The following is a 27,451-nucleotide window of genomic DNA, read 5'->3' on the forward strand; positions in this document are numbered from 1 at the left end:
AATTTCTTTTTTCAGAGTTATTGAGGTATAATTGACAAATAAAGTTGTAATATATTTAAAGTGCACAGTGTGATGATTTGATATGTGTATACATCATGAGAGAATGTACACATTTGATTTAATTAAGACCTCTGTGACCTCACATGTGTACTTTCTTTCTTTTTTTGGTGAGAACACTTCAGTTCTGTTCTCTTAGCAAATTTCAGTTACACAAGACAGTGTTCTTAGTTATAGTCTCATGTTCTGCATGAGACCCTCAGGCTTATTCATCTTATACCTGAAAGTTTGTACCCTTTAATGGCCCCTCATTTCCCCGGCCTCCAGTACCCTGTGACCTCAACTCTCTGGGCTCAACAAAAATTGTCAATTTTCACATTGCTTGGTGATTTTTTTTCTTGTAAGTGTGGGAATGAGCCTCTTTCCAACTTTCTATATCGTAAGCGGCAGCCTGAGGTCCTTCCATTTCTTTTTCCGTAAACTGTTCGTATCTCTGTCCCGTTTTTCCATGGAATTTCTTCCTTCCAAAACATCTTCTACTTTACTAATTCTCTCTTCAGATTGTCTAAACTGCTGCTAAGTCCATCCACTGAAATTTTGATTCTAATTTATCTTTAATTGTAGAATTCTAATTTGGTTCTTTTTCAAATCTGCTTGGTCATTTGGAAAATAGTTTTCTGTTAGCCTGTAGACTTTTTCCAGGGTTGCTTTTTATTTATTTAAAGCATGTGTATTTCTTTTATAATTTAACCCTATAATTTAAATATATGATGTCTTTACAGATCTGTTTCTGGAACTTGTTGTTTCTGCTTATTTTTATTCATGGAGCTCTCCTCCCTCGTGTGCCTGGTTATTTTTGACGATGAGATGCAAGTTTTTTACGGGTTCTTATTTGTGGTATTTTTTTGGGGATTAGATAGTAGACTCCTGAGTTTTAAAATTTAATGACTATATAAACTATTTATAGAAATTCCACACCATTCGTTTTTATTATCTTGTTCCTTTCTTGTTTTTGATTCTTTATTTTATATTATAAATGATTTGAGTTTTTGATTTTATAGTCTGTGTCAAATTATTTTATGAACTAAAACTCCTGTGGGTCATGTTCTGCTGTTTGTTGTTTCCGATGACTCCTGCTCACTTTGTCTTTGTTTTCTCACATGTTTTGTGATTTGGACTGATCAGTGTTTATTTGATGGAGCTTAACAGTGATATTCTGCGCAATGTGTAGAAGAGTGTCCTTCTGAAGATGGTTTGCATTTGTTTCTATCCTGTGCTTGGAGCGTTACAAGTGGGCCACTTCCATGTGGCTTTCTCAGTCGGGAGGTTCTCAGACTGCAGACAGTAGAGGGCATATCTCTGGTTATGAGCTCTTAGGAAGACATTTTTTTGGCTACCCAGATCCTAGGCCCTGCTAGATAGGCTTCCGTGCCACCTCCCTCTGATAGTGGACAGAGTCCATAGCCCTCCACGTATCATGAATTTTCAGAAGTACTCCCCATTTCATCCAGGCTCCTAGCTTTATCTGTTGTCCTTATATGGTTATTTGATTTTAAATTTTAAATTTTAAATTTTAATTAATTAACTAACTAATTAATTAATTATTTGGCTTTACGCCCAGTGTGGAGCCCAATGCAGGGCTCTGAAATCAAGACCTGAGCTGAGATCAAGAGTCAAATGCTTAACCAGCTGAGCCACCCAGGGACCCCTCAAACCCAAGCTTTTTTCTTTTTCTTTTCGTCAAGACCAGCAAATGCTCCAGGGGCAGCCACAGTCTGAGCACCACTTTACCACTCTAGTTTTCAGAGTCCTCTTTCCATTTTTTGGGGGGGTGTCTAGGGATTTTTTGCTTTCTTATGAGATCATTCAGGCATTTAAAAGATGTTTGCTCTATTTTATCCAGCATTTCTAAGTATTTGGTTAACAGGAAATTCTTCTGCTATCTCATCTGCTGCATTGCTGGAAATTGATATTAATTCATTTTTAAGGAGTACATGGTATCCAATATCTGGTTTGAATAATTTTTTAAAAAGTTCTGACTGATGTTTTTGAAGATCAAAGTAGTGAAGGCAAGGACCTTACCATATTTATTTTTGTATTTGTCATCCTTAGATATAAAGTACCAATAATTGTTAAAAAAATGAAGAAATAGGAAGTTTATCTAGAGCATATCATTTGCTATTCTCTCAAGACTGCACTGACTTCTAAACAATGATAAATAAAATGTCCCAGCTAATCTAAAAATTGTCCTCAAGCAGACAGATGATTAGAGTATCTTTGTTTGCCAGGAAAAGTTTCTCCTGACTTTGTGAGTATTAAGGCTTTCCCTACATTCAAACTAAGGTTGGCATATAGGATAAAAATCAGGTAGCTAGCAAGGCTGTGACTTATGTCCTGGGCCAAGTTTATATGTGGCATTTTTTTTAATTGTAATTTTTAAATTTTTATTTTTTTAAAGTTTATTTTTGAGAGAGAGAGAGCGTGTGCAAGCTGGGGAGGGGCAGAGAGAGGGAGACAGAGGATCAGAATCAGAGGCTCTGCACTGATAGCAGAGACCCCAATGAGAGGCTCGAACTCATGAGCCATGAGATCATGACCTGAGCCAAAGTCAGACGGTTAACAGATTGAGCCACCCAGGTGTCCCTGTGGCAGTTTTTAAAGTTTATTTATTTATTTTGAGAGAGAGAGAGAGAGCGAGCAGGCCCTGTGCTGTCAGTGCAGAGCCTGACACGGGGCTCCATCCCACAAACCACGAGATCGTGACCTGAGCTGAAATCAAGAGTCAGTTGCTGACAGACTGAGCCACCCAGGTGCCCTTACATGTGGCATTTTTATTCTGCAGTTGTTTATGGACTGGATGCCTCCCAATGCAGCATGATTACGTCACACAATATTGGTAACTGTTCAGTCCCCCTTCCCCTACTCGTGTGCCCACATGGTGGAACACATACACACCCAGAGGGTATATCAGAAGGGCATCACCCTCTGGGTGAATAATTATGGCTGCTGTTAGGAGTCTGCATGCCCAGAAGGAACGCATGGCTGGGTACTGTTAGCCTTGGGAAATGGGCACTCCAGTAACTTCCTGCCCTTCTGAAGCCCCTTCCTGTGGGGTTCGTACCCCCCCACCAAACAGGTGCGGCTTTGTCCTCAAGCAGGCTCTGCTAGGCCTCACTGATGATTTGCTAACCAACGTTGAGAGAAAACAGAGCGAGCAGCCACCAGACACGATCCTCTATCCACCTGTTCTCCCCAGGATGCCGGGAGATGAAGATTTGAAGGCGGCCTCTGAATGAGATGGTGTTGACCACACACCCTGTTGCTCAGGGCAACTCAAGAAGCAGCAAGTGGAGGGCAGAGAGATGGGAGGGGAGATGGTAGGGGAGGTGGGGGTGAGCCTTAGAGCTGAGAGTAGGAGCAGAGTGACACGGGGTTTGCTCTATGGGTGGTGGTGGCAGCCAGCATGGGGAGGCTACTTCTAGCTCAGAGACAGACAGACTCCTGGGAGCTGTGGTTTATAGTGTCTGTATATTTGCTTTTTGTGCTTCAGAAGAGAGTTTTAACCAAGGCAAATGGATGTAGCATTGACTGTTGGACAATAAGAAACCACAGACCCGTTCCCCATTGTCTAGTTTTGTAATCAGAAGGGCAGACAGGCCAGACGTACACCAGGCCTTATACTGCAAGCATTGGCTATAACTCCATGGAGGAGCTAGACAGACATCAAACTGTGACTTCCCTGCCATGTTCTTTACGGAAATATATGTTGACTGTTTAGCCCGTAAATATGCATTATTGGTTACTATGATTGGGATTTGGTCCTAAACCCTCTGTAGGTCTCCAGGTCCCAGGAAATCATGTCAGTTCCCTTGTGTCCAAGCCCGAGCTTTCCTGCACATACCTCCTTTCTCTTGGCCCCACACTGGTTCCTGTTTAGTTTTCTTAGTAGGGCATGGGGAAAGGGGTTGGGGGAAGCCCTGGGCCCATTTCACTGCACCAGCCCTCCTGGAGGGCTGGAAGGTGAGAAGGTGCAGATGACCACCTTAAAGGAAAAGCCAGGCACCCCAACACTTGCGTTCTCCAGCAAGGAGGGTCAGGATTGCAGGTGTAAGTCTTGCTTTTTCTGGCATCACCTCCTTCCCCATCCCCTTAGCCTCTTTGGTCTCAGTTTTGATTGTGGCTTTTTGAGACAGAGGCAGAAGGGGAGAGTTCGTTCCCTTCTGGGTTGGAGTAAGTCAGTATTAAAGTCACCTGGAGGGTTTCCTTAGGTGCTCTGGTCTCAGGTGGGCTAGTAAGTTTGTCTAAGACCTTTTCCTCTTCATGCTGCTTTCCTGCTTGTTGGGAATTACCTGAGCAGACGTCCCATGCTGTGTCCTTTTCCCTAAAACATCCCAGATCTCCGCCTTGGATTTTCTTCCACTTACTGTTATTTGGACTTCTGCCAGAGGTTGTTGTGTCCCTGAGATCTGGAGCTTGCTCTCTGGACAGAACTCTCTCTCCTGGTCCCTAAAGCAATAGTGCTTTCTCCAAATGGGGGCCTATTCTGCCCCCCCCCCCCCCATTAGATGGGGGTTAGTGTTAGATCCTGGACCCTCCCTGTTTGCCTGGCCATCTGCAAGTGATTCTTCCCTCCTGGGCAATTCCTGAGGCGTGACAGCCTTCATCTAGGGTCCTTCTGGCTGCTGGGTTGAGAGCTACTGTAGGGGCAGGACTGGAAGCAGAGAGAACATTTTGGAATCTCTTGCAATGACCCACGTGAGAGAAGGTGGTTCTCTCAGAATCCTTGTGGTGGAGTGTGGAGGAGTGGTGGAGGGGTGAATTCTGATTATATTCTGTGGGTAGAGCCACTGGGATTTCTTGACAAGCTGGGTTTGGGGTGTGAGAAGAACGAGTAGTCAAGGATGACTTCAAGGTCTTAGGCCTCAGCCACTGGAAGGATTGTGTTGTCATGTATTGAGGTGGGGGATTTATGTGGGGAGCAAACTTGGGGTTGAGGGAAAGATTAGGAACTTAGCTTTAAATATGTTAAGTTGAAATAAAGTTCTATATGTCCAAGTGGCAATATTGAGTAGACATTTGGATATACGTCTGGATTCAGGGGAGACCTAGGCTGGAGATGTACATAGGGGAGTCATCAGTGGGTAGAGATGGAGAAGGTGAGAGGAGAGAAGACCGAGTCCCGGGGAATGAGCCCTAGGACACTCTAAGCCTAAGAGGCTGGGGAGATAAGATTTTGTTCACGTCTGTGCTTATTTTGTATTTTCTGTCTCCCGCTAGAATGTGAGCTCAGTGAGGGCAGTGACGTTTTCCATCACTGGCCCACACTCAATAATAACCTGCAGGATGGATGAATGTAGAGCTTTAAACCACTGGTGCCATCTCTGACGGTGAAGGGGGCTGTTGGCAAGCTTGTCTGCTTGGGTGCCACTGATCCAAGCCAAGTCAGCCCTGAGGTCACAAGTAGGTGTGCACGGTGAGGGGCGACTCTCGCACACCCCCACCCAGCCACCCCACTGTACTTTGAAGCCGCTTCTTGGAGGCCGGAAGATGAGGGAGGGGCTGCTCAGAGGATCCAGGAGCCCTGTAGGATGACCACAGAGACCACAGCTTTGGAAGGCGGCTGCTCACATGTGCCCTGTGGGGTGTCTCTGGGGTAGGGGACCCTGAGGCTCCTCAGAGCCAGCGCCTGTGATCTCACTTTCCTGCTATGATTCTGTGTGTGTGTATGTTGAAGGCACAGGAGGTGCTGTAATCCTGTTATCTCTGTCCCTCCCCTCCCAGGAGTCCAAAATCCAATTCCCCGAGAATATCAGCAAACATGATAGATGCAGACATGGGAGGAAATGCCAGAAGGCCTTGGATGTCTCTGCCAGCTCCCGGTGGAGCCCAGCTCAGATGAGGGCAGTCCTGATGGATGAACTTGAGAAAGGCTCAGCTCTGTCCCAGACCTTCACAACCCCATATTTTGCTTTCCTTTCTGGAATTGCTGTGTCCTCCGCCAGGCTCAGGCATACCCCACTCTTTTGTACGTGCCCCTTTAATCCTGTACCCCACTGCTCCCTTCCTAGACCCAGCATCCGCTCCTCCAGTGGGATTTCTTGAGATCAGTGCTTTACTTTCTTAGCCTTCTTGGCTCCTCCCTGTTCTCAGCAAGGCTTTCTTTTTTGGTGTGATGTCCACCTGCAGTCTTCCAGGTATAGCACTGGGCCCAGCTCCGAGGGTACTGACCAGATGACCCTGTGTTCAGCCAGCAGCCGCCTGTCTCCTGTGTGTCTGGAGCTGCTTCCTGCGGTCGCAGTCTGTGTCTGTCTGCTCTTCACTCTTTCCTAAGAAGTTATCAACAACATGCTTTCAGACTGGTCATTGAAAATGCAACAAGAGCCTTTAGGCTTGAGGATTTATAGCATACAGACTCTTAAGAATAATAAAGTAATTAAGGGGGGGGGAGGGCTGATGGGGAAGATACATAAAAATCATCCACAATTCTATGACCTAGGGATAACCACTGCAGGCACTTAGGTACCTATGTTTCCTTCCAGTTTTTTCCATGCGTTTTTATAAAACATTGCTGTGATCAGACCGTTGATTTCACTTTTCCCCCAGTCTGCTTCTGGGTGGGCATTACAGGTACATGAGAAAGAGACATTATTCTGCAGGTCCTGTGCAGAGAGCCGTAGCTCCTGGAGCATTGTTCCAGCCCCATCCCAGACCCACCTCTGTGGCACTGAGAAATCTGTATTTTGGGTTTCATCAGCTTCAGGATCTTACCCAAGCTGAGCTCTCCCTGCACTCACTTGCTTCTTGAGAGGGGAGTAGTTACTCTGTTCCCTGTTTTTTTCCGAGTATAACAACATTGCTGTTGTCCACCCCCACTTGGCTTTAGGCAGCAAGGACCTCCTGGATCCCCTGTTGCGGGGAGGAGAGGGAGGCAGCTGACCACCCCTTCCTGGTCTAGTGGATGTCCCACCCTTTCTTTGATCTGTTTTTCCATTTGGAATTCAGAGCACTTCCTGCTTTTCTCCCTGGCAGAAAGGGCCAGAGGCTGTTTACTCTCCCATTACCAGTGAGAGCTAGCAGAAGCAGGCAGCCACTTCCCATGGATTCCCAGGAAAGCAGCCGCCAGACTCGCCAGACTCGCAATGTCACACGAGGGCACAGGTGGGCAGAGGCTTTTCTTTACAAAGTCAGAGTCTCTTCTCCAGCAGCGACTGAAGCCCTTGGAGGACAAGAAGGAAGGCTGCTCCTGCCCTTTGTGGGTCACCCCTAGGTCCCACAGTGCTTCCCAGCACAGGGCAGAACCTCACCTGAGTGAACCGATTGTGTCAGATCTGTTTATGTCTTCTCTCTTTGTACCCGCTGACCCCCTCTGAAATGTCTCTGAATTATCTCTGTCCACTTTGGCCCTCCAGGTCCTGCTCACCCATGCACATCCACTCAACTTCCCCCTCCTCCGAGTAGCCTCCTCCTGACTCTGCTCCAGTCCCTTCAGCACACTTGGACCCTTAGCACCACCCTTGGCACCAGAACTTGGCGCCTGATTACGGCCCTGCTCTGGGCCTGTGCTTTGGAAGGCTTCTCTCTGGCCCTCCTCCCACCATACCCCTCCTCGAGGGCGTGGAAGTCCATAGTCCTGGTCTAATGAGTCACCCTTTTTCTCACCTTTGGAGGCAGCCTGTGGACAGCTGGCTCTCAGAGGGCAGGACCTATTTTATTCCCGTGTTCCTTGTAGATTTTGAAAGATGACTGGGTACGTAGTGGGGCTTCAAAAAATACTGGATGAGTAAATAAGAGAGTGATGCCACAGGGCATGATTCTTTCCAGGCAGAAGAACAGGGGGCACAGACTGGCTCAGGAAGTGGGTGAGGGATGGGACGGGGTGCCATGGGAACGACCCTTTAGGAATATAAAACAGGCCAGGGCGGAGTAGGCCTTAACAACAGTGAAAATGCTTTGGGCAGATTGCCTCGTGAAATGCTGTAATCCAGAACTATATAAACTCAAGGGCACTTGGGCATCCCTGTGGGAAGGAAGCGTGGAGAATGAGTGCCCTGCAGGGTGGCTCTGGGATAGGGTGGCTTGTCCTAGGGGCTGGAGACCTCACCTCTGGGGTGGGGGTTGCAAGGCCAGGAACCCCAGATCGCTCGAGATGCTGGAGGTCCCATCTCTCTGGCTGGACACCAGGTGTTGGAGTCCTGCTGTTTGCAGGGAATGGGGATAGAGTGGAAGAGGAATCCTTTCTGAGCCTACTGGCTGACTGGCTTTGGCCCCAGAGATGCTGTCGGGCTGTGTGTCCCAAGGAGCAGAGGATGGAACTACTAGAATTTAAAATGGCCGAGCGCTGCAGCTGGGTCCTTAGGCTTTTTGGTGGCTCCTGCTCCCTTTCCCACTCCCTTTCTCTTAATCTAATGCACAAGACTAAATTCAACTTAATTAGGAAGATTATATGTCTTATAAATTTAATATTTAATATTCAAGCAGAGGCTTTGCCCCCTCAGCATATTTATTAAAGGTGTCCCGAGGGGAATGTTAATGAGTCATGACGTCATAAATATTTGGAATGAAGGAGCTGGAAGCAGGAACGAGGGAAGAGGAGAGAGAGGAAAACAGATCATTTTAGGAACCAAAAGGGAATGAGATTTTCCTCTTGGATCGGGGCTTGTTGTGGAGGCAGCTTGGGCAGAAATACAATTTCAAGATTCAGAGCTGTGAGCTGTGTTCTTGTCCAAAGCCGAGGAGCGCTGGGGAGTGCCATGTGTGCTGGCTAAGTCAGCCTTGTTTTGCATCTGAGTGTGTGCTGTGCCTTCAGGAGGCCAAAGCACACATTTTAAAGAATAATGGAAGAAAACACCCTAGCCAGATGTTGCACCCAGTCTGTCTTCTCTGTGGTTATTTGGAAGTGGTGTTGGTGTAGATTCAGCATTAGCATGACTGACCTTAGTGCTGCACTGTGATCTAGCTACTTAATAATGTATAATCAAAATAACACAGGGAGGGGAGCGATGGGGCAGAGAGGAAGAGGAGGAGCCTGGAAACTCGTCACCTGACCTTGGGAGGAACTCTTCTGTGGTTACACTCCCCGCCGGCCTTATTTCTCCAGACCCGCATGAGGCACAAATTACGTTCTTTCCTTATGGATCTGGTATACTGAACAATCTGAATTGAGAGGGATACAAAGAAACCAGCACGAGTCTCCTCTCCCATCCCCTGACGCCTGGCTTTCCAGCCCCTTAGGGAATTAAAAGGCAGCTTGGTCTCGTCCAATGTGTACCTCATCCCACTGTCCATCCGGGTCGGCCTCCCTCCCGTTCTCCTCTCAGAGCTGCTGCAGTGGCGCTGGGCACGGGCTGCTTTTCCAGGAATGGCATTAAGCAAATAAGAAACAAGATGGCTTTCAAATCTGCCCGCTTTCCTCTGGTCCGTTTGCCACCAGCTCAGTCCAGGCCACCAACTTCTGTCCCCTGGACTAGGCTGACGGCAGACAGCCGGAAAACTGTGGCAGCAGCCTGCTGACCAGTCCCCCTGGCACCAGGAGCAGCATTACGATCCCTTCTCCACCCACAGCCACTCTCTGTTTTGTAGCTGGTGAGAGGGTTTTATCTGCTCCTGCTAGACACCCTCTCGAAACCGCCTTTGTCCTGAGGATAAAGTCCCCTCCTGGGACCAGGCCCTTCGTGAGCAGGTTCTAGCCAACTCTCCAGTCTTAGCCATCCCTTTGTCCCTCACCCCCACCCAACTCTGTGTGATCCAGTCACTCTGAACTTCCTGTAATTCCCCAAACATACTTTCCTCTGTCCTCTGGGCATTTGCATGTCCTATTCTCTTTGCCTAGATTTCTTATCCTCCTTTTCTAGCTAATCCCTATTCAACCTTCAGAGCTCACCTGAGGTACCACTTACTCTGGAGAGCCTTCCCTAATACCCCCACTAACTAAGCTGGGCGCCCCTCCATGCTCTCCTGTGCTGATCCTTCCCGTCTTTGAGGATATATCACATGTATTAGCTGGTTTACCTCCCCACCTGACGGTAAGCTCCCTGAAGGCAGGGATGATTGTCTTTATTCACATCTGTGTCTCTAACACTGAGCCTCCCGAAGGACACAGAGCTGAGGAATTCACTGTGTGACCGCTTGACAGACTGACTGACCGAACGACAGGACATGGAAATGGGGGGAAGCCTCTGCACGTGAGACTGTTGGCACGTCATTTCAGTTACAGAAAGTTAATGTAAGAGTTTGCTGAGTGATATTTGTCCAGTGGCCTCGGCTTGTAGAATCACAGGTAGGTCCTCAACCCCGAAAATAATAGGTACTCTCACTATGCTTACAGAGGCTTCCAGAAGACCCCATCCGCAACTACTGTCACAGCCCCGTCCGCATCCCTAATTTATTTAAGCAAGATACAAGAGAGAAGTCAAGGTAATTTTCAGAGATACGGAGTTATAGGCCTGGAGGGAGAGTACCGTGGATTTCCCTCACCCCCCTTCTCTGTGGAAAATGTGCCCCTGAATCTGAGTGAAGTGAAGGTGGCCCCAGAGGAATCAGCGGTGGAGACTGGAAGTGCCCACGTGAAGGGGGTGCTGGAGCTCATCCACCCCCGGGAGGAGGAGATGGGCTGGGTGTGCCCCGGTGTGTTTGGACATCGCTTACCCCTCTCCCCCACCTTCAGGGCACAGGCAGCAAGGGCACACTCAGCAGCAGGTAAAAAGTACGCAGCGGGGGCTGATAGACCCCATTTCTATTCCAAAATGCCCCTTGGCTGCGGGTGGAGAAGGGATCGTAATGCTGCTCCTGGTGCCAGGGGGACTGGTCAGCAGACTGCTGCCATAGTTTTCTGGTTGTGCCTGCTGTCAGCCTAGTCCAGGGGACAGTAGTTGGTGGCCTGGACTGAGCCGGTGCCAAACAGACCAGAGAAAAGTAGGCAGATTTGGAAAATGTCTTGTTTCTTATCTGCCTGTGTGGATTTTTTATTACAGGAATATTTTATTGGAGAAACCTCCTGCAGGGCCAGCACCAGCTCCATAGGTGCTCTCACCTCCATGTCCTGCCTATCTGGGGGCCTCAGTGGTGGCCACCCCGAAGATTTGAAAGCACGAACCCTAGTCCTTTAGCTCTAGGGTCAAGGTGCATGTGATGGGGAAATGAGTTACTATGGCAACCCAGAGCAAGTTTGGGTTTTGCCTGGCAGATGGGAGGTAATTGGGGCAAAAATGCAGTGATGAGCAAAGGCATTTGGCTGAGATAATAGGCCTTTGTGACTCTGAGCCACCCTAACCCAGAGCAGAGGAAAAGGGAACTGTGCATGCTTAACAAAATGCACCTGTCGGGCTGGGGAGTGTGACCCAGCAGCCCTGGGAGAAGGCAAGTCTGAGTTCTGACCTAGTGGAGCTTCTAGGAGAGGTTGTCGTAACTATGGGAACCAGAAATGCATGAGGTCTGGAAAAATGGGCCTGGGCCCTGCCACACCTGTGGGATATACAAAGTGGCTTGTGATCTGAGATCTGCAGGGCAAGGAGGACACTGAAGGTGCTGAGGGAGTTGCAGCAGGCAGGACAGAAGCAGATGAGGCATTGTCACTGGAGACCCGGAGAAAGTTTTCGCGGAGGGGCAGGGGAGGTTGTGGGAGCACCTTGGTACTGCCCACTGGTAGTGTCACTGCAGCACCCTGGGGCCTCAGCTCTGTGCGGTCTTCTCATATCATCCAGGAAAACCTCCCCTTCCTGCCCTCTCCCTCCACACCCCCCACACCACCCTGTACTCTCATCCACGACTCTGCTCTGCTCCGACAGTGCTAGTGAGTTCCAGCACATTGCTGCGTTTCTCCCAGTGGTTCTACTTCCCTTGTCCCCCTGTTGGTCCTCAGACTCCTTGCAGGGCTTTGGTGACATCCTGGGGGGGAAGGCTTCCGATGTTTCGAAGCCTGGGAAAAAAGAAGCCGGCAGTGGCTAGAACCCCAAAAGGCTTCCGGATCTCTTCCCCACTCCCTGCCCTTCTTTCCTTGGTTTTCTTTTGACATTTGAAGAGTAGGAGAGGGACTAGCTGAATATCTAATGCTACTTACTCGTAGCTGTCATTTGTTGAGTATTTGCCATTGCCAGGCACAGTGACAGGCACCTTGAGTTACTGTTTTCGACACAATAGCTCATCACAGCCACCGAGTGAGATAGGTTCTGTGTTATCCCTGCTGGACAAATGGAGAAAATAGTGCCTGGAGAGTTGTGGTCTCATCCAGACCACCCAGTGAGTTAGCGGCAAAGCATTAGCTAAGTCCGATGGCCAGGACTTCTCCCTCATCATGGCTGATCAGCAGCAGTGGGCACCACTGACCACTGTCTCCTGTTTAAAACGCTTAACTTGGCTTCTGGACACCTCCTCCCTTAATGACTGCTCCTTCCAGACTCTTGTTGGTTTCTCCTTATCTTCTCGACTTCCAGCCATTGAAGGCTCTGTTCTGGGTCTCTTCTCTCCCTGTGCTCATTCCCTTGGTGACCTCGTTTAGTCTCCTGAAAGTGCCAGCTTTATGCTGACCATTCCATATTGCGTCAGGCGTATATTGTAATCCGCTGGACTCTTTGATAACTCTGCTTAGATATCTACCAGGCATCCCAGAGTTACCGTGACAAACCTGAACTCCACATCTTCTGTTCCAAACCTGCTCCTCCTGTAATTTTCCCATCATAATAAATGACAACTCCATCTTTCCGATTGCTTAGGCCAAAAATCATTGAGTCTTCCTTGACTCCTTTTCTCTTTGTCCACATCCAGTCACCAGCTCTACCTTTAAAGAATATCTAGATACCCCTTTCACCCTTTCTTTCACCCACCCTGGTCCAGGTCTCGTTCATCTCTTGACAGTTGCATAGTCCTCTGGCTTCCCCATCTCCCCCCACATCTGTTTCTTACACAAATGCCTGACCAATTTCTTTATATATGACCCAGGTCACATTACTTCTTAGTTCAAAACCTTGCAGTTCAAAACCTTTCTCCTCACTTAGGAGAGAGCCAACAGCTTCACAATGGTCTCTGAGGTGCAGCGTGAGGTGGTCCTGCCACTTCTCAGACCCTAACCTTTTATTGATCTCCCCAGACCTGTGACTGTAGCCACCCAGGCCTCTTTGCTGCGGTTTGGATATGCCAAACACCTTCCTGCCTCAGGGCCTTTCCTCTTGCTGTTCTCTTTGCCTGGAATGTTCTTCCCCCAGATAAGTGTATGGTTGTGCACTGCACAAGGGAACCTGCTTGGGGTTAAGGAAGGATTGAAACACAGCCTGCATTCTGCTCACCAAGTGGTGCACCATGGGACTTTATCCACTCTTGGGGGGCACTGTTTTCTAATTTGCAGACAGGCTTGCTGTGGTCCAGCTGTTGTGTGGTCCCCTAAACTCTGTGGGCCTCAGAGACCCGTGGGGGTGCACTAGAGAGTGAATTCAGGCTACAGTGGTACGGGAAGGTAGCCCTGAGAGGGAGAGAGAGTGAGGATCCTGCCAAGATCTGCTCTAAAGTTGTTGATTGCCTTTGGAGGCTTGCCTGGTATCCCGGAAGTCTTATTGACAACAGGAGGATGTTGAGTGAATAGAGGTCTCTCACATGCTTCCTGGAGCAGGTTAACAGTTCACAGAGCTACCTAGTCACTTTCACATACCTGAGACTCTAAGAGGTCCCTTGGCAGGACCTGCATGGGGCTTGGCACGAAATGCGTTTTTGATCTCTCTCTTTCCAGAGTCCTACCTTTGTCCAAGTTCCTGGGTCCCAGAAGGCTCATTGTGTGCCAAGGACAGAGGTAGGACTGAAGCTAAGAGCACGGACTTTTGAGCCAGACTGCTGGGTTCAAATCCTGGCGTCTCCATCTATCAGCTGTGTGTGACCTTGGACTAGTTGCCTAACTTCTTGTGCCTCTTTCCTAGCTATCAAATGGGAATAAGAATTGTACACATTAAATGAGTTATTATGTATTTCACATAAAAAAAATGGGGGCTGGAAAACCTGGTAGCCTAATTTACTCCTTGGGGAAACACAAAAGAATGTGCAGTTTGCTGCAGGAAGAGGGCGGGAAACTGCAGTTAGCAGGGACCCCTCTATACAGAGAGCCCATTCCTGTAGCCTTGAGCTGCCTAGATAGGGGGCTTTGGGGGTTGGAAGAACCCAGTGTAGGAGGAGTCCTTTAGGTATCTGGCTGCAGCTTACACATGACTGGGGCAGAGGTGAGGACTGTGGGACTGTCTGGGGGCATTGGTGGTTCCAGGAAGGAAGCAGCTCTCAGAGTGGCCCTTTCTTTGGCTGATCGTGCATTTGAGTTACAGACAGGGGTAAAGCTGGAGGCAGAGGAACCCTGCGGGCAGTGGGGAGCTTGGGCAGAGGCAAAGAGGAGGCTCACCATTCACATATTCTATCTGCCTGGCTGGTGCCTGACTCAGAGCTGAGAGATTTCTCGAGAGAGGACAGGCTTGGTTCTGAGATGGCACTCATATCTCACACACTCCCTGAGAGCTTCCTTGGGGACAATGACTGACGTGAACTGTGCCAAAGCTGTTGGTTTATGTGTGGAAGGAGCTGGTATAGGCGGGCAGGAAGGTGGGACCCTCTGAGTGTGATGGGATCTTAGGTGCCTATCATTTTCTTAGAAAGGTGGCTAGGGTCAGTAGCCTTCTGATTCTGGCTCCCTGCCACGTTATGAAAAAGGTGCTGGAGGCAGGCTCCTGAGAGGAGAGCATGAAAGAAGCTACTTTGGGTTTCTCCCATTAGTCTTACAGAGGTGGGGGCTGAGCTGTGGCCTCTATACTGTGCTCCAGTAAAAAGTAAAAATCAACCAACCTACCAATTGGGACTAACATGAAGGAGCTGATTTCTTTTGTTAGTGGGCATTAAAACAATTTTTTTTAATGTTTATTATTTTTAGAGAGAGAGAGACAGAGAGCAAGCAGGGGAGGGGCAGAGAGGGTCGGAGACACAGAATCAGAAGCAGGCTCCAGACTCTGAGCTGTCAGCATAGAGACCGACACGAGGCTCAAACCCACAGACTGCGAGATCATGACCTGAGCTGAAGTCGGACACTTAACTGACTGAGCCTCCCAAGCGCCCTGAGCATTTTTTAAAAAACTAAACTCTATAACCAATGTGGGGCTTGAACTCTCATGCTCTACTGACAGAGCCAGCCAGGTACCCCTGTCAAATGAGAATTTAAAACAAGAAAAGGAAGGGCGCCTGGGTGGCTTAGATGGTTAAGTGTCTGACTTTCACTCCGGTCTTGATTCCAGGTTTATGGGTTTGAGCTCCGCATTGGGCTCCACACTGACAGTGTGGAGCCTGCTCGGGCTTCTTTCTCTCTGTCTCTCTGTCTCTCTCTCTCTCTCTCTCTCTCTCTCTGTGTGTCTCTCTCTCTGCCCCTCCCTCACTTGCACTCTCTCAGAATAAGTAAACTTAAAAAAAAAAGAAAACAAAAGGAAAAGAAACATTGCCTTAAAGCAATAACAATAATAAAAACACCATTACCATTATTACCAATTCACAAAGGATATTTTAACATGAAAAAGGGACTGTTCTCAGGAGGGGAATAATCTCAGAGTAAAAAGGTCATTCTGAAAGGACAGTTGGCAACAACCACACACACACACACACACACGCACACGCACATCCTGCATTATCCTTATTTTAGTTTTCTCATTTTGATAAAGTCTGATGAAAGTGTTCTCCTGAGTAGGCCTGGTCTATAGATTGGCCTTGAAGACAAAGGACTCTGGGTCTCACCGAACTGTGGGGTCTGGAGAAGGATAGGGGAGGGCTGGAGTAGGAAGTTACCCTTTGGGCTGAGAGATGGCCTGCCCCAGCTCCAGGGGCTGGTAGAGCTGGGGAATTTTCTTGAAGCAGGCCAGGTTGATTCTTCTAGTGCAACACTTCTTGGAAAAGGAGAACTGGAGGAGGAAGAGAATAATAATGGACTACTCCCTGGTGGGATCTCCTTCCATTTCCCCTCTTCCACGTGCTCTTCCCCTGTTTGCTGTTCCAGTGGTCACTGTTCTCTCTCTAGGGTGGATTGAGTTTCCATTCTTGGAAGGAAGCTCAGCTCAAGACAAAGGCTTGGCCACAGCTTCCTAAAGTCCAAGGGGGATCCCTGCTAGAAACCTACATCCAGTGCCTGGGGACCAGCCTATGGGAACCCTGTCTAAGTTTGACTTCGGCTGGCAGATCTCTCCCCTGGGCCCCAGGTGACAGGCTGTTAAGAGTTTCCCCAGAGAGACATGTTTTTTACCTATGTCACCTTCAGAGACTTTTTTCATTGGTTCAGCTTTTTTATTTGTTGTTCTCAGCTGCTGACTTACATTGTCTTTATCTGCTCTTACCGTGAGTTTTGACCATCTCTCAAGTGGGAAAATGCCTAGCAAAACATCAATTTCCTCTGAACAGAGATTCTGAATTGTCCATGAACTGAAAGCTTGTTCCCTGAAAGAACTTTAATAGAGTCACAGCACAAAGGTTGCAGCTGAGCCACTTGGACCTTTGGTGGCTGCAGGAACCAAGCACCTCAATACAGGCATGTTCTGCGTTAATGTGTGCCAGCACACATACAGCTCTGCCTGTGTGTTTGCACACGCCCTCACGTGCACACACACACCACTGATGGGGGCTGGAGGGCAGGGCTTGGGGGAGCAAGGAAAGGGAGTTTGAAGGAGACAGCCACTTTTCTCTTCACCTGCCACTGACATGAACTTTGGATTAGAGTAGAAGCTTGAATCCAGTCCCTGCTCTGTCTCTAGGTGCTGTAGGACCTTGGAGAAGTCACTTCACTTCTTGGAGCTTTATTTGCAAAATGGATATGAAGACCTCTAGAGACTCTGTGTCAGTCAGCATTTGAGGCAGGAAACAGAAACCATTGTAGATATTTCAAGCAGAGAGGAACTTTATGCAGAGAATTAGGACTTTACAAAATCACTGGAAGAGCTAGGAGAATGAAGTCAAGGCCAGGGTCAGAAAGCTCCTGCCATCGTGCTTGCCTTTGCTGTCACTGTCACTGTCACAGCTTCCCCACACCCTTGACGCTGGTGATGTGACTGTGGACCCTGGAGCCCAGCCTCCACCAACAGTTGTGTCTGCCTGGCCCTGCTTGTCTGAGTTCTGCAGAGACATGGTTTCCCGTGGGCCCCACTCTCCAAATGCAACAGAAATGCATCAAATCGGCAGAACCTAAGCTGAGCTATGAGACCGTCTGGGAGGTGTAATTTTTAGCTTTGCAAGCCCTGGAGATGGGAGAAATGGAAATTGAGACTCAAGAGGAGCATCTGGCACAGTCTTCTTGTTCCAGAGTTCCATGATTCTGCTGGGGATATTAGCCCTGGGGAGTTTCAGCAGAAACATCAGATTTTGAAAGTTGTTGGTCTTGCTGCACTTTCCCCAGGCTCCTGTGTGCCCCACACGCCCAAAGGGTGAGGTGCCTTGCCTGCCGGTGCAGTGGGCATGGAAGACCCTTGAGTTCTACTTTCGGCCTCCACTCTCTGTGGCAAAGAAATCTGCCAATTGCCTTCTCTTCCCTGGGTCCATTTTGCCCCAGCTCCTGTCCTCAGGTGAAGCTCCTGTCCTCAGGTGAGAATCTGGAGGACAAAGTTCGGGAGGAACTTTAGGAGTTCTCCGAAACCAAGAGTTCTCCTCTGGAGTCACATGGCCGAGGCCTGAGCCCTATCACCTAAGCACAGATGGTGCCCTTCTCTGCTGGGAGGGGCCTGGGCAGAGTCTGAGTTCAGTGGGACTGTGACATGGAGCAGGGATGGAGGGAACAGCCTCAATTTCCTTCCTCTTCCCTGCTTTCCTGACATGGCAACTTGGGATCATGACCGGAATGGAGGCTGGGAGGCTGGCTGCTGCTGCTGGGGTACCAGGAACAGGAGACAGAAAGGAAGGACAGAATTTTATACATTGTTCAATGAGAGACTTCCCCCGTGCCCCGTGCCCGCATTCCTCCTCTATATTGGGGTCAATTGCATCCCTCATCCATTCATCTCAGTAGAGCAGCAGGGAGGGGAGATGCCACGGAGTGGGAAGATGCCCCTCCTTCAAAAGCGGGGCTCCAGATCCAAGAGACAGTAGTGGTGACAGTGCATGGGGAAAGCAGGAGAGGGTGGCAGGGTCGATCTGGTGGAGACCTGCGGATGCCCACAGGGCTCCAATCTCTTTCCCCTGGTGCATCCTTAGGACTTTGTCCCATGGAAACTGCCTGGGAAAGGCCTGGGAAACAGTAAACAGTTTTTTGAGGCAGTGGCATCCAGAGGTAGGTGGACAAATAGTTTTGAGCACTTGGGTGGCACCATAACTACCCTGGTCCCCTCGGAGCAGGCGTGTGACTTATGGGCGGGCACAGCTTGTCATCAGTGTTCTACTTGGGAAGGCTTCCAGAGACCGATCCCCTTTCCTGATGGGGAAATTTATGGGCTAAAAAGAAGAGTCCATGGGTCCTTTTGGGTATGGGCCCCTCTAGTGGCAAGAGCACTGCGTATGTCAGTGGGAAGTTCTCCAGTCCAGTTGGGCAGGAGGTCTGGCCTTGTCTCGGCCCCATCACTTCACTTCTGGGGGCCAGCGCTGTCAGGGGACATAATGGCCATGTCTGCTGAGGGCTCTCTTGGCTCTGATGGTCTGTGATTCCAGGTCTCCTGCTCACCTGTTCCCTCACCTTTCCTGCAGGCTGTGTGTTCCTGCTCCTACTTGCCTCAGAGTGAAGCGGAGTCGCCCCCACACTCTTTTCTCAGGCAGGTGGAGGGGCGGTCTTGCATGTCCAAAAGACCCCCTTTGGCTTTTGGGAAAGAGCCGGATGTGCGCTGAATACAACCCCCGATGTTGTTATTCAGCAGGAAGAAAGACCAGAAAGAAAAGCAAAGGGAGAAGATATTGTTTGGGTACAATCTGTGTTTGCAATTTTCCACATCGGTTCTTTTTATGAACGCTCCAAAAACAAGACAACAGCGGCGGCTGATTCAATATGCACCATGCAGGAAAACAATAAGGAAAAAAAATAAGGGTTTTTAATAAGCACTTGGAAAGGCTGTAATTAAATCTCGGGCTCTGTTTGGAAAACAAGAATCTCATTTAGTGCTTTTGCCCCAGCGCTCCCTAACATCTGCACCCGTGTTTTCTGCTGGGCAATTACTGCGTCCTCTGCGGCTTGATTAACAAATACAGGTGCAGGGATGCCTCGGGAGGGGGATCCCAGGATGGAGGGAGGGGCAGGTGCGGGAGAAGACTTGGCACTCACCCCAACAGGTGTCGGGGACCTGAGGGAGGAGGAGGCCTGGCTCTGCCCAGAGTCTCAGGGCGGGGAAGGAGGAGTGAAGGAAAGGAGAGTCCCCCTGCCTCTCCTGCCTGCTTTGCTTAGAGCCTGATTTCACCAAGGAGCCCAGGGGTTATGGGAACACTGGAGGCCCTCTGGCCTAGGATTCAAGGACTTTAAAAGAGGTGACCCGAGAGAGAAGGTGCATTCAGGAAGAGAATGGGAAGCCCAAATCAGTGGGGGTTGTGTGCCCACAAGCATTATTTCTTTTTAGGAAATTTGCTAAATGTATAGGAAGAATGGTTGTTTCCTATGCCTTCTGCAGTTCAAAACCTCCTCCTCCTTGACCATGGTCCTCCTCCTGTCCCGTGGAAATGCCCCTTTCCCCCAATAGTGTACTATTACTGTACTGCTGCAAGGGGCCAGACATCTGTTGGGCACTGCCCTGTGCTCTTACTTGAGTGGCTCAACCTTGCCGGGTCATCAGTGCTGCTGTTAGTATCTGTTTTCTGGGAGGGGAGGTTAAGGCACAGAGGTTAGATAATGCAACACAAGTACATAGCTGGTAGGAATGGAGCTAGTTCTTTTTTTTTTTTTTTAAAGCTTATTTATTTATTTTGAGAGAGAGAGAGACAGTGAGGGAGGGAGGGGCAGAGAGTGAGGGAGGAGAGAATCTCAAACAGGCTCTGCACTGCCAGCGCAGAGCCCAATGTGGGGCTTGAACTCATGAAAAATGTGAGATCGTGACCTGAGCTGAAACCAAGAGTCAGATGCTTAACTGACTGAGTCACCCAGGCACCCTTGGAGCTAGTTCTTGAACCCAGGATGTCTGGTTCCAGAGGTCACTATTAACCCCTCCCTGCCTCAGTTCCCCTGCTATTTATCAGAGACACTTTCACACTTCTCTGTCCTACAGATGTTTTAGCAGAGTGCCTGCTGGGAGAGGGGAAGAGGGCGTCTTGGTCAGGTCTGAGGTAGGGGAGCGGCTGAGATTCCTTTCCTGGAGCCCAGGGTTTCAGGGATGTGATGTTGGGGAAAGGTACGCAAGAACAGCCAGGTCCAAAGAGATGCTGGGGCTTGTACCAATAGGCGATGTTTCAGTGGGAAGCAGGGTCTGCAATCATGGGCAAAGCTACCAATACTTAACAACCTTTTCTAGAAGGCTTTTCCAAATCTAATGCATTATCCAAATGTTATGTACTATGAAGATATGTACTACTTACAAATATTTTTTAATGTTTGTTTACTTCTGAGAGAGAGAGAGCGAGAGCGAGTGCACACGCGTGCGTGCAAGAGAGAGAGAGGGAGACACAGAATCTGGAGCAGGCTCTAGGCTCTGAGCTGTCAGCACAGAGCCTGACACAGGGCTCGAACTCACAAGCTGTGAGATCATAACCTGAGCCGAAGTCGGATGCTTAGCTGACTGAGCCACCCAGGTGCCCCTGAAGATCTGTAATAATGATTGGGTGCTTTGTCCAGAAGCATGGCTCAGGTTGGCTCAACCCAGAGGGCTGAGCGAATCTGTTTACTTTTGGTGTTTTGTGTTTATTTGCTGGCTGTCTCGGTTTTCAGTTCTCTGAAGCAGAGACCAAGTCCTTTGGAAAAGTTTGGCTTTTCCTTTCTATCACCATGTGACCTTCAGGAAAGGATTCTCCCTCCCTGAGTCTCAAGGACAGATGGATTTCCTTGTTAGAGACTGGGTCCAACTCCATGGTGCTACCTTATGGCTTTGAGATCCCCCACTCTTGTCATGGCTACGTCTCAGCTCTAGCCAGAAGCTGGCTCTGGCCCCTTCCTTCCCAGCTCCTCCCAACAGTGCTGAGGGTACTACTCTCAGTGCCAGCTGGAAGTTGCCCTGTTGGTGTGTGTATTCATGGCAACTCCTATTCCCAGTGCCAGACTCCTGGAGGAGAGCTGAGATTCTACAGCAGCCAGCCCTCTCCCCATCAGTTGGCATTGCTTCTCTCACTCTTTGAAATGAAGAGAAGGGAAAGCTTCTGATGCTCTGCTCACCGCTGCCTCTTCTGCTATTGAGGCTGCTGTTGCTTGCTGCTGCTGTAGCCATTGGGGCTACATCTGCTGAGGTGGTGCTGGTATCATCTTGACCGAGAAGGGCAGGGGAGAGGGGAGGGGGGAAAGATTGAGAGAGATCGAGAGAGGTGAGCAAGTGAGCATTACCAAACAGGGAAGTCAGTCTATATCCTTGGGACCAACTGACTTAGCAATATCTCCTGCCATCAGGCAGCCAATGCAAATACTGCAAATCCAGATGAAGATGAAAGCAGGCTATTCCTTTAATTCCAGAACATTCTGCGTGACATAGTTTTGAAGAGAGGAAATGGTTAGTCAGTACCCATTAATACTAATTCCAAACTTTAGAAAGCACCTGAGTATGTCATTGGCAACACAACCTTGCATACATATCACACTCTCTTCAGAGAGCTCTGATGATAGTAGTGAAGACATGATTTCATTTATCCTCACTGTCAAGCCCCCCATTTTTAAGATTCAGATAGAGGCCAGGGAGAACACAGCATGTTAATGGCTAAATTAGGTGTCTAGTTCCAAGCCATTGCTCCTTCATTGAAATTCCTTAATTCAATAGGATACTGAATATAATCCTCTTTCAAGACACCCTGTGTCACCAAGACTTCTTAGCATGCTCAACAAATGGTTCTTATTCGTGGTGTTTGCTGAACTGGTGACTGTGCTGGTTGGTGTCTGTGAGGGTGGTTGAAGCAACTGTGGTGGCCCAGTCTTTCTTCCATATGGCACAGGTGAGAAATTGGTCTAAGCTGTGGCTTCTACATTTTTTGTCAGGCCTGATTGGCAAGTTCTGCAGCTTAGTTCTTGCATGTTGTCTTCATTGATTATTTGTAAAGGATCCAACCATGGCCTAAATAGACACGGTTGATGCACCTAAACAGACATGGCGCTGCCCTTGACGAGAGGGTGCTCTGAATGAACAAAAGAGCATATGACTTGGGTGTCAGACATATCTGCAGTGATGAAGGTCAAGGTTGAGGAGAAGACTAGGCTTTGATCTTTGACCATTCCCTTTCCATGCTCCTACAAGCGTAGGAGCAGTGACTTTCTGTGACACCCATGGTCCCTGATGGTAGTTAGAGGTGATGAGCTGAATTCAGAACTGACTCCACTTCTACTATTAGTGCTTTTTGGGTAGCAAAGTTTGAAAGCATGATTGAAGGACATCAAAATAGTTGAGGGAATATAACATGCTTCCACTATTCCCTGGGGGAAGCTGGTCTTCCAGTCTTTTAGGTCTTTCCTGGGTAAGTGGAGGCAGCTCTGCTAGCCATTTCGGTGCCAGACTTTGGGTGTACCAGGTCCTCACTGTTGATATGGATCAACAACCTCTTTGGTGCTAAGTAGTGCAGATGGGTGCATGCCTTTTTTGTGTGAATCTGAGCAGACCTCATGGTTAGTAGGGGAGGAGAAGACAACAGAGAAATGAAGGACAGGACTGTATTGGGTGGGGCCTGAGTTGGATCACCTCTAAAGTTCCTTCTGTACGTGAGTGTCTGATTCTGTAAATAGTTGAATAGAAAGAGATAAATATGAATGTGATAAATGTGGTGAGAGGTAGGAGCGGGTCAGAACCAGTTTCTCAGGGTGACCTGGCCCCTCCCTCTTACCCACCTGTTGCCCCCACAGTGCACTGAAGATGCGCTCCTGTCTGATGCAAAATCTAAGGTCTGATAACTTACCAATTTCTAATTCTAGAGGCAGCTCTCCTGAACTGAGCAACGGTTTCTTCTTTTGCCCTAATTCATGAAGCTTCTCAGCTGACGCATCCAGCCTTCCCTGGGATCTACTCCCTACCATTATATGGATAGGAGGCCACACAAGTCATCCGCACCCCACAAAACTGCATATGCCAAGAAGGTCAGCTGCTAGTACAGAGTCCAGAGCATGGAAGGCTTCATGAAAGGTTTGCTGGAGTGGTTTGAATTGTTCTGCGTCAACAGAACAATTTATGGCAATGCTTACAGAACTCAGTGTGGATGAGAATCATCTGGGCAGGATGTTAAAATGCACATTCCTAGGCCCATCCCCAGAGATTCTCATTCACCAAACTCTCCAGTTGGTGCTATACAAATCATAGCCTGCCATTCTTTTGTGTGATGTGGAGCCAATGGCTTTTGGACCATGGAGGTTCTCCTTTGACTTCTTCATTAGTGGAAGGTGGTCCTTTGTGCCTGGCATGGGAATAGGGACCTGCGTTGTGACTCTGTCTTCTTGCTCCTTACAAGACTCAGTTTTACTGGATTGAACCTGGTTTTAAAGGCTCTCCCATAGCATAGCCAGTGCTTCCTGTCACTTACCTATTTCTTAACTTGTCCTGTTTCTTTTTAAAAACCTTTATTTAATTAATTAGTTGAGTAATTAATTTAGAATGTGAGCCTGACACAGGGCTTGATCTCATGAGCCTTGAGACCATGACATGAGCTAAAATTAGGAATTGGACGCTTAACCAACTGAGCCACCCAGGCACCCCCAACTTGTCTTGTTCTGATGTTCTTATATCATTCCCAGACTCAGTGTTCAGAAAAACTAATTGCTCAGATTGGCTTTAGCAGCTCACATTTGGAATTTTCTGTCCCTACCAAGCTCCTTCTTCACTAGGACAGTCATGGTGCAGGAGTTTTCATGTGACCTCATCCTGAGATCAGGCTTGTCTTCTTTTGTGCTCATCTGTCCCTCAGCTTGGCTCTGAGACAAGAACTTACATAAAAAGGATAGATTGAGGATTCTGGCCATTTCAGAAGCAAGCTCCTTTGCAGGAGATTCAGAATGATGCATACTCTGTGCCCTTCATGTTGATAATCTGCTGGCTAAAGAAGGAACATTAGTCTCACATTCACTGACTCTCCCTAGAGGACAGAAGGGCAACAACAAGGTTCATGAGCAGAATGGTTCATGGAAACACTGTTTGCTGTAAAAGAGGTAAGCCTTGACTTATTGCAACTCTGGAGGACAGACTTCTCCATGCTGAGCCCTGTCTAGCTAGTTTTGGCCAGGTGCCATGTCAAGGTCTGGAGCCAGGCAGGACCATGAGCAGTGGGATTCTTAAGTGTGCCCCCCCGCACCCCCACCCGGGACAGGACGTCTTAAAGCTTTGCCAGCCTTCAGCAGTCTCCCCAGAGCCCCAGGCTAGCCTCTGGGTGGGAATGCAAAAGATGAAAACTTACACAAGGATTCTCCCTGAGCTGTGGGGACCTCCTTCTCAGGCTGTGTCTGAATAGCACATCAGTTTATGAGCTATTCTAGTGAAATGGATTGAAAGGTTGTTTTTCAATTCATTATTCTCTGGACATCTAGTGACTTACATTTTACATGTAGGCCACATTCTTTTAATGTCTCAGTTTGTTCCTGTATGAAATAGAAAAAAAATTCTGAATAATCATCTTGATAATAATAATGCATTTGATAAGTAGTTTTGAGCGTTAATGATATGCCAGGTACTGTTTAATGGCTCTGGGGATATAAAAGTGAACAAAATCTGTAATCTCATGGAGCCTATATTCTAAAAAGGGAAAGAGAAAATAAAAACATAAAGATCCTCTTTCGTGCTACAGAATGTGGTATATTTTAGAAAGAGAAGGCAGGAGTGGAGGTAGGGCATAGTAGAGAGGGAAGTATTATTTTATGGAGTGTGGCCAGGGAAGGCCTCATTGATAACCTGAAGGAAGTGACAAGGTAAGCCATGTGGATATTTGGGGAGAAAGCTTCTAAGCATAGGAAATAGCCAATGAAAAGGCTCTGAGGCAGCAGTATACCCAACCAACAGTGTGGCCAGATAACAGTAATGAGAGTAACAATAATAACAGCAAAACACTTTATGGAGTAATTTCTATGTTCCTAACACTGTGCTTGTATACAGTGACGTGTAGACATCCTATTTTTAGTTCTTATTGATCCAGTAAGGTGATAATATTATCATCTCCATTTTGCAGATGAGGGATCTGAAGTTTAGGGAGGTTATGTAACTTGCCCAAGGTTACAGAGCCACTATGTGGGGGAACTTAGTCCAGACAGCTCAACTCCAGAGCCTGCTCTCTTAGTCACCAAACGGCAGAGGGTGGGAAGGAGTTTGCAGTTGTTGTCAAACACAGTCAGCTTCTTAGAGAGGGGAAAGGAGCTATGAATATATGTAGTGCAGGGATTGGAGTGCTTTCCCTTCTCCTTCCCTACCGGTTAATCCGTAAATATGTTAGCAGAACACAGCCAATCTTTATGGTCACCTGGACACAGTGGTCCTGAGTGGACTCTGGGGAAGAAGCATCAGAGACAAGAGAAAGAATCAGGAGGCCCCATGGTTAACCAGGTAGAGAATGATTCCATTTTCCTGGCTGCCCTTTCTGCTGCCTCAGGCGCTGGCCATGGTGCTGAATGCTGATGTGCTGAATGCTGGGAGAAGTCCTCTGTGGCTGGTGATTTTAGCTGGTGCAGCAGTCAGTGTAGGGGGTGTTTGTGTGCTTGATACAGGATATTGATATGGACAGGTGGTGCGAGCTGAAAGGAAGAAGGTGTGGCAGGAGTGACGGTTGGAGAGCCCATTTCTGATTCTAAGATTGGTCCACGGTGAACTAAAGATAATGGTCTTAGTGGTCCCTTACTGGGATGATGCTAGGTGGTTGTGCCGGGATAGCAGTTGGGAGCACCTACCAGCCTCCTACTGCCCAGTAGTGATTGCTGTTTACATCAGCAAGGCTGCCTCTTCTGGGATCCCAGACCATGTACATTTCCACATTTCTACCTTTGTGCTTTTCTTTTTTCTATCAATTTTCCTAGCCCCATTTGTGGAATTCAGATCTGTGGTGTCACTTCTGTTGCAGTATACATGGGTGTATTCTACTTTTGTGCTTTGATTGTTTCTCCATTCAGTAATGTTTAAAACCTGACTTAAATCATTATTGACTTTCTGAAGCCACATTCCCTATTTCTTTATGTGTGGCTTATTTCACATGATCCAACAGTCATTGATTCTTATTCTATTGTCTAATCAACATTTCTTGAAGTTATTCTTCACAGAAGTTATTCTTCATTTCTTTTGTACTTTTCACTGCATGTTTCTGGGCACATGATAGATTCACAAAAAATATCAGATCTTTTTGGGTCTTGGTGCTTTTCAAAAGCTCCTTGTACCTTTCCTGGATTCTTTTGCACAACAGTCATGCCAGGCTTTGTGGCTAAAATGTCATTAAAAATTTTTTAAATGTTTATTTTTGAGAGAGAGAGAGAGAATGTGAGAGTGGGGGGTGATAGAGAGAGAGGAGGACAGAGGATCTGAAGCAGGCTCTGCACTGCTAACAGCGAGCCCGAAGTGGGGCTTGAACTCACAAACTGTGAGATCATGACCTGAGCCGAAGTTGGATGCCTAACTGACTGTGCCACCCAGGTGCCCCTAACATTTTATTTGTTAAGCCAGTTGATTTTTAAAAAAGTAAAAGAGCCATGCATGTACTGGGCATTATAGAGGAGGGCTAGGGAAATGTGACTGAATGATGAAGGGTCAAGGGTGGGTAAAATAAAAGAGATACTATTGATGCTTCTTAGCAAGGAGAGTAACTGTGTTGCATTTTGTGGGTTAATTATGAAAACTACGGATTACTTTGGCTTCTTTCAAACTGCTGCCCCAGATGGCAGCCTGCCAGGTTATTGGTCTTACATGGATGCATAGATTAAGCACTTGAGTTACTGGCATTTGGCCATATATATTTTTAAGTAGATATTACCTCATTGTTCTAGTCTTTGGCCTGCATATTTGAGTAGTGCCAGTAAGAACTATCCTGCCTTGGAGGAATCTAGATTTATATTCTCCTGGAGTCAGAGAGAAAGGAGCAGAATGGAAGAAGCACCACTGATCAGCATGACCCCTTCCCCACCAGATCTGCCCCACATGGTCACCCAGGTAAATGCTGCCAATATCTTTCTCCACCATCTTTTTCAGGGGCTTGGCAGCTGCTTTTGTAACTTGGACAGCAACGGCATCCTAAGTAATAGAACTTTTTCTTAGCTCTGGGAGAAACTTGGAGATGTTTGATGACTGTGGGGATATCTCAGAAAAAGCATTAAACTTTCCAACATGGCTGGGCCAAATATTAATCATCTGTCAGCCAGGAATCACAGTGAGCAGGAAGGAGAGAATGAGTTGGCGGGGGTGGGGGAGAGGCTGAGAGATAGCAC

The 27,451-nt window shown here is 48.0% G+C and overlaps 1 long non-coding RNA gene across 1 annotated transcript in view; it reads left to right on the forward strand.

Annotated features, from left to right (window-relative positions):
* Positions 1–27,451, forward strand: part of LOC132675076 (uncharacterized) — a 315,734-nt gene that overhangs the window by 65,557 nt on the left and 222,726 nt on the right. The window contains exon 2 of the long non-coding RNA XR_014135971.1: positions 22,985–23,146. This is a non-coding gene — a long non-coding RNA (uncharacterized LOC132675076). The remainder of the gene's footprint in view (positions 1–22,984; positions 23,147–27,451) is intronic.

The sequence above is a fragment of the Panthera onca genome, chromosome A2 (assembly GCF_046562875.1).
Source record: "Panthera onca isolate mPanOnc1 chromosome A2, mPanOnc1 haplotype 2, whole genome shotgun sequence".
In the NCBI taxonomy this organism is placed as follows: Eukaryota; Metazoa; Chordata; class Mammalia; order Carnivora; family Felidae; genus Panthera; species Panthera onca.